The sequence below is a fragment of the Myotis lucifugus genome, unplaced genomic scaffold (genome assembly GCF_000147115.1).
Source record: "Myotis lucifugus unplaced genomic scaffold, Myoluc2.0 scaffold_3566, whole genome shotgun sequence".
NCBI lineage: Eukaryota > Metazoa > Chordata > Mammalia > Chiroptera > Vespertilionidae > Myotis > Myotis lucifugus.
This window is the reverse complement of record NW_005874614.1, coordinates 1-7,523: the sequence shown is the minus strand read 5'-3', so window position 1 is coordinate 7,523 and position 7,523 is coordinate 1. Positions and strand designations below refer to the sequence as shown.

Sequence of the window (7,523 nt, the reverse complement as noted above, 5' to 3'; positions counted from 1 at the left end):
AGGGATCCTGAGGCCAAAACTCACCTTCCATGATTCTCCAGCTCAGCACTGCCCGCCTGACCTCCAGAGAGTTCTGGTTAATCAGCAGGGCAGTTGGGGCTCCCAATGGGAGCCCCACAGTAGCTTCCGGGTTGTGAGCACATTTGTACTTAAGAAGGTTTCTCTTTGTGTTTCCAGGGTCAGTTTCTGTACTAAACTGATAGGTTAACAGAAAAGCAGGTGGGCCCTCCCGTGCATGGATTCAGCAGGGCCACAGGCAGGGCTGGAAGGTGGAGTCAGAATGTCTGGAGATGCAGATGGGGAAGTGCTGGATGCGGAAGGACCCTGGGCTGCCAGCTGGAAGAACTTCATTCCACACCACACCTTTGATGAGGACCCGCAGATTGTTCTCCTGATTCTTTGCCCTGCAGACCAGGTGGCTTATGCCATCCAGGCACTGGCTTTTGGATTTTGGACTCCATGACCTTGTCCTTGGTTTTCTTGGGCAAAAACAGCACCTTCTTTTTCTTCTCCTTGGTGAATACTGCCATGTACATGGTGGGTGTTGCATTGGCCTGGCCAATGCTGGGCAGCCTGCTGACCTGGAGAGACTGGAAGGTGCACTTGAGGGTGTTGTTGGCGGTAAGCAGGTCTTTCTTCCTCGAGTCTCTCTTCCTGTCTGTGGGCTGGGCTGCTGTCCAGTAATCCACCTGCCCCTCCATCAGCTTGGCGCCATTGCCCTGGCTGGGGGAGGACATGCCCCACTCACTGACAAGATGAGTGGGATGACAAAGCCTCATTGTTGAACAGAGGTAGAGATAAAGGGAAGGATAAAAGCATGCTGCAGCCCAAGTTGGCCCATCATCTGAGTCTCCCGACGTGCCTGAGGACTGTTGCACTATCCCAACTTTCACCTGTCTCCCTGAAAAGAATGAAATATAAGGACTCCTCATTGGGGCTCTTCTGCTTGTAGAAGAGCAGGGCTTCCTTGATGGGCAGCTGGGAGGCCCAGTTGTCCCTGTGATGTACTGTGTGATTCTCGTCACAATGTCCAGTGTGTCCTGTATGGTGCTATGGGCCTCCAGCTTGTGGATCAGGTCCCACCAGGCAAGGTCCTGGAAGAAGTTGGTGTAGCGGTAATTAATAGAGCCCAGGTACCTGGCCACAGGGTTGGAACCCAGCAGGATGACCAGGAAGTGCACATAGCCCAGCCAGTTGAGCATCTTGTAGGAGAGTAACTCCAGGAAGACCCTCAGCACAGTGATGAAGTAGTGCTGTGCTCCTGCCACCAGGATCTTCACTGGCTTCAGGGGCTAGGAATTATTGTTACAGTATCTCTGTATCTGCCAGATGATGGAGCTGAAGGCCAAGATGTCAGCCATGAAGCAGGTGCACAGCACAGGCAGCATTTGCCCCTGCAGGGTGTTCTAGGGGAACTGCTTCTGTCAATCAGAGGTGTTGACAAGGATGATGCTCTCTGGCAGCTGGTCATCAGAGATGAGGATGTGGTTCAGCTGGTTGTACGTGGTCTTCCTGGGGGTCTGCAGCTGGCTCCCTGGGTCTGTGCATGCTCATTGTCTGGGCTCTTGGCTCACTTGTTCTATGGCTGTGCCCTCTGCCACTCCATCAGGTACCTGCCCAACCATGGTGGCTGGGATGCTTCCCCTTGGCCTTGGTGGAGGGGATGAGAGACTCAGTCTTGGTGATGCGCCTACTGGGCAGCAGCTTCCCGGTGAAAATGTCCAGGGCTGAGGTCTCCCACGGGACTGTCCTTGGGCGGTGTTGGGTGCCCTCCTGGGTGGGCATGCTCTGGGGCTCTAAGTGGGAGACATTGTCCCTTGGCTATTGCTGCCTGAGCTTGGTCTTCTTGGGCACTTCAGCTGGACTAAGAGGCTCATTTGTTTTGCTTTGTTTGTTTTGTTAACCCTCACCAGAGGTTATTTTTCCACTAATTTTTTAGAGAAAGTTAATGGGAGGGCAAGAGATAGAAAGGGAGAGAGGCATCGATGTGAGAGAGACACATGGATTGCTTGCCCCCTGCATGTGCCATGACCAGAGCTGGGGATCAAGACTATAATTGAGACAGGAGTGCCCATGAGCAGATTTGAACCCCGGGCCCTTTACTCTGTGGGCCAACACACTAGCCCTCAGTGAAACCTGCTAGGATTCGGAAGCTCTTCATGGTTGTGGGCACCATGGATGCTCCCCATGTCCATTTTTGAACTGAAATGTGACAGGCCTTCCCAGTATGGCCTGAGCTTGGGTTTGGTGGTGCTGAGAAGGCTATCATCTTCTTCCCTGTCTGGACTACTGTCACTGGTTCTCCAGCATGTTAGACAGAAGGTGCAGGTCCTCCTCCACTCGGGGACATGATCTGTGAGGTCCTGCTCAGGGTCAAGGTCCTCCTCTGACACTTGGGCCCTGCTCAGCCAAGCCACTACTTTCTGCTTGTCATGGACCTTGTTGTGACTTTCAATAGTCACTGCTTCCTGATCCAGGTTCTACCCATGGGCGGCATCTTCACTGGCCTCCAGCTCAGAGAAGCTCTCATATTCCTCCTTAGAGTATTCATTTGTAGACTTGGTCTTGGGCCGGCCTGCATGGCACTGTCCTCACTGTGAGTGGACTGGCTAGACATGGAGGAAGTCCAGATTCAGGCGACTTTGGGGAAGGGGTGCTATGGGCCACCGAGTCTGAGACACTTTCACTGCGCTTTTTGATGCCAGAGGGCCCACATGTTTTTCTATTGGCTCCGGGTCCTGTGGTTGCTTCCATCTCTGTCTTTGAGCTGGAGTGTGCCAAGCCTCCAAAGAACAGTCTGAGCTTGGGCTTGGGGGTGCTGAGGGTGCTGTTATCATCCTCCATGTCTGGGCCACTGTCCCTAGGGTTCTGCAGTGTGTTAAATAGAAGGTCCAGGTCCCACTCCAACTCGGGGACAGGCTCTGCAGTGTCCTGTTCGAGTCCACAGCCTCCTCCAACACTTTGAACTTTCTCAGCCATGCCACAAATTTGTCCTTGATATTTTGTGGCCTGATATTGGACGTCTTTCCTACTATCCATGGCCTCTGATTCTTGAGTATCCCCATGTCAATGCCCTCCTCAGCCAGGTCCGGTCCATAGGTGGCATAGTTCCTGGCCTGTTGCTCAGAGGAGAATCTCTGCGGTGATGTCAGCCCCAAGTCTGTCTCCAGTTGTTCACTGGGGAACAGCATACTCCCATAGCATGTACTTGGAGCCCTGCATCTTCACAGTGATCACCATCGATATGAGGTTCGATCTCTGCAGCTTCATGGCAATCACCATGGAGATGAGGTCCTTCTCCAACTCTTGGAAGACCACCATCTTCATTAAGGTCAGATGCACAACCTGGGAACAAATCTGAGGCTGGGGCTGTCCAACTCCCGGGTAGCAAACAGGTTCTTGGGCATTGGTGTGTTGAACCTGGGCACAAGGGTGTGGGGGGAGAGATTTGGAGACCAGGACTGTGGACGGCAAGGTAGCCGCATATGCTTACAACTTACAGGTCCTTCTGCATTCTAGGGTGATAGTTTCCCTTCCTGTTTTGGGACAGAGGAGGGACATTCCCTCAGGGGCAGTTTATGAACTTCCAGGTGGGTTGGGGGCTTTAGTTCAGACCAATCCCCTAAGCCCATGGTTGGCAAACTGCGACTCCTGAGCCACATGCGTCTCTTTGGCCCCTTGAGTGTGGCTCTTCCTAAGCCTTAGGTGTACCCTAATTAAGTTAATAACAGTGTATCTACCTATATAGTTTAAGTTTAAAAATTTTGGCTCTCAAAAGAAATTTCAATCCTTGTACTGTTATATTTACCGCTGTTGACTAATGAGTTTGTCGACCATTGCCCTAAGCACTCAGTGACTGTTGTCAGGAGGTGGGGCACAAGTGATCTAAGAACAGTGTGTGTGAAAAGGAACCACATGCTCACTGACTAGCTTGGGAAGGCCTGTGTGGTGTTCTTGCAACTCAGAGACCTAATGTTATCACAAAGGATGTTCTGAAGTGAAAACTTTTAAACTAAAAGCAGTTTATGGTGGGTAGTCATGTCCTAGGCTGGCATCTTCCCTGTAAAAGGTCAATCTTAACCTTAACTGAGCTGGTCTATTGCCTTTTGGCATCTACAATAACATATAATTTGGAATGTCAAAGGAATTTCCCTATTTCCAGACCCCTCAAAGCATAGGCAATGCTCTGCGGAGACCACAAATCCCTGTATTGTTACTGAGTTCATTGTTGACTTGTAACTATCCTATATCCACCATGTAAAAGAAGGATGTCTGTGTCATTTTATTGTTCATCCAGTCACAGAGGATTCCCCACTTTGATGTCTCTGAAACCCTAATGTATCACCACTGGTTTTCATATTACCACCATACATCTCCTGTTTTGATTGTAATGTATAAAATAAGGTGCAAAACTGCCAGAGAGCATTATCTCAATATCCTGAGATTTTCACCTGCCAATTGTTGACAGTGGGACTTAAATAAACTCCTGAAATTCTTCACAAGTTTGAATGTTTTATACTTTAACATTTACTTGGCATAGTGGGTCAGGATTTAAAAAACTCCCCCATGACCAATATGTGGACCTGGTTTTAGGATTCAACAAAGGACCCATTGAACCGCTGGTTCCCCACCCATTGGATGAACTTGGGTGTGTTGTGTCTTAAATCCATGACTTTGTCCTTGCTGGTGGTAGAGGGTTAGATTTATTTGAGCTGTATTTTTAAATACTCCAAATAGAACTAAGATTAAGGGTTGATGGAACTAAGGTTAAGACAAGAAAGTAGGAAAAAAATGGATGGCTGTTTTTAAATTGTGGCTTTCCTATTGGAATTGATTTCTGAGAGGCGGAGCAAAAAAAAAACATTGCCATATAAATTAGAGTTGAACTCAATCAGCTCCAAAAATACAGGGTCATGTCCTCCCTCTGGTCTGAGTATTTGGTATTCTTAGGGGACTAAGAATCTCTGTGGAAGTGTGAGGTCATTCCTTATGATGTGCAGGAGCCCCAAAGCAAAATTTCAACAGAATTGCAATTAAAGTGACTGGTTCTGGTGGAGAAGCACCCATTCGGTTTGGTCAACCGTTCCCTGACCCTCTGGTTGTTTTAGACAGCAGGGAGATAAACCGAGGCACATCAGAGGGTTGAATGTGATTTGAGGGGTGAGAGCCTCATGGAGCTCAACCCATAAGCAACACCTGTTGATCAACTACATTAAATAACAATCCTAGAAAATTTGCTCAGATTCTGCAGATATCAGAAAGAAAAGAAAAACCGCATACACACACACACAACTACAAAACAACAACAACAAAACACACCTAAAATTAACATGGAAAGTTGTGCCTCCAAGTCCAGGAGATGCCAGATCCCAGCCCTCACTAATATTCCTGATAGGAAGCTTTTACTTACAAGTGCTTTACAGAAATGGGAAGATTTAATTAGAAAATATCCTCCTAAAAATGGCCAAGATGCAGTTTTATTTGTGTGCCTAAATTAATTTTTGGACATGCAATAAAAATTAGGAAAATGCCAGGTCTAACATTAAACTGAATGAATGAATGGAAGCATTTCTTGATTTGGAAATCAGGAGATTCTAAGAAGCACATATAAATTCTTTTAAAAACAATTAAGGAATTAGAAATTTTAGCGACTGTCTCTGAACTCTTCTGAAGTTAATAAATGCCAACACCCCATTGATCCGCCTTCTAGAGCTCCCCCACTATATCCTTCGCCCTATCCCATCAATTCTTCCTTTCCCTTCAGTTCCCTCCACTATCACTTCCTACTGTCTTAAGAAAAAATGAGAAAAGGAATTCTAACAACTCCCTTTGGAGAAAAGCTCGTCTCAGCAGGATAGGAACAGCAACTGTTCCTGATTTTCTCAATGACCTGGATGGGTTCACAAAGGCATTTAACTGTTAGAATATGTAATCCTGGCTATTCTAACCGATTTCAATTAATATAGCTAATGGTTTTTGTCAGCAAATGCAACACAATTTCTAAATAAGGTTTTCAAGAAAATTCCTGTAGAGAAATCTGTCCAATGTTAGAATGATAGGAAACTGAAATAGGATGTAGAAAAACAACAACAAACAAACCACACACACACACACACACACACACACACACACAAATATAGGGTTGATCCATGGGTGTTTCCCCTTCTCACTGATAGTTTGGGAGCAGGTGAAATTATCATAGAAAGAGAAGCCACTAAGAGCCCTGTAGATACTGGGGCTACTCTATTTGTTCCTAACCACATCCAACTAATTGTCTTCTCCTTCAGAGTAAAGCTTCTGTGCAAAAGGCAGGAATATTTAACCAATGTCTGTTTTTAATCAAAACCTGTTTCCAACTAGGGAATGTTATAGCAGTATGAGCAAATATCTATCTTTGCTAATAAACTCTGCCACAATTCAGCTGATAGGGAGAGGTGTTTAGTTTGTTTATTTGTTTGTTTTACAAAATCGGTGATACCCACACATGCTTTTTCCAGAAGGGTAATATGTATTTAGAAATAACAAGATACTTGGCCCAACAGAGCCTGAGATGAACCCAGCGGTGTGTCCTCAAAGTTGAGGTTCTAGCTGCACCCAGGTCTCCTCGTGGGCTCTGGAAAAGGATCTGCTGGTGGAATCATGCACAGACATGGAGAGGCATGGGGGAGATGGTGAACATTCAGCAGGTAAGATGAGCCTTTGGCCATTTTTTGTCTGAAAAGGAGCCCAGAATTGGAACCACATGCATGCACCTCTGTCCAATACCCACCAGGGTGGAGTGAGCATGGCCCCTTTGTTGTGAGGTCAGGCTTATGCAGTTCTGAACCCAACCCTCAACGGAAAATTGGGAAAATGATGTCCATAGAGTGGCAGATATTCCCCAATATCCATGACATTCAGAGCCCACATTTCAGGAATGTTCAGATCTTCCAGGCCAAGGCTCCCATGTCCATCCAAGCTGTTATGAATGGTCAGAGTTCATTCTTGTTTACAGCAGCATAGTATTCCATTGTGTAGATGTACTACCATTTTTTCCGCTCATCTGCTGATGGGCACTTAGGCTGATGGGCATTTAGGCTGTTTCCAAATATTAGCTATTGTGCTGCTATGAACACAGGGGTGCATATATGCTTTCTGATTGGTGTTTCTGATTTCTTGGGATATATTCCTAGAAGGGGAATTACTTGGTCAAATGGGAGTTTCATTTTTATATTTCAAATAAGGTCCATACTGTTTTTCACAATGGCTGTACCAGTCTACGTTCCCACCAGCAATGCACAAGCATTCCTTTTTTTCCACATAATCTCCAGCATTTGCCCTTTCTTCATTTGTTGATGATAGCCATACTGACAAGTGTGAGATGGTATCCCATTGAAATGTTTGGGGAAAATATTTTTCTATTGATTATGGAGAGAATAGAGAGAACTTCAATGAAGAGAGAATCTTTGATTGTCTGCACTGTGCCTTGGCCCCCTGTTGGGGATTATTGCCCATTTTTGTTCTTTTTTTTTTTTTTTTTTTTT

At 46.3% G+C, this 7,523-nt stretch overlaps 1 pseudogene; it reads right to left on the bottom strand.

Moving 5' to 3' along the window:
* Window positions 1–241: 241 nt before the first annotated feature.
* On the bottom strand, window positions 242–3,321 carry LOC102435114 (annotated as a pseudogene).
* Between the last annotated feature and the right edge of the window lie 4,202 nt (window positions 3,322–7,523).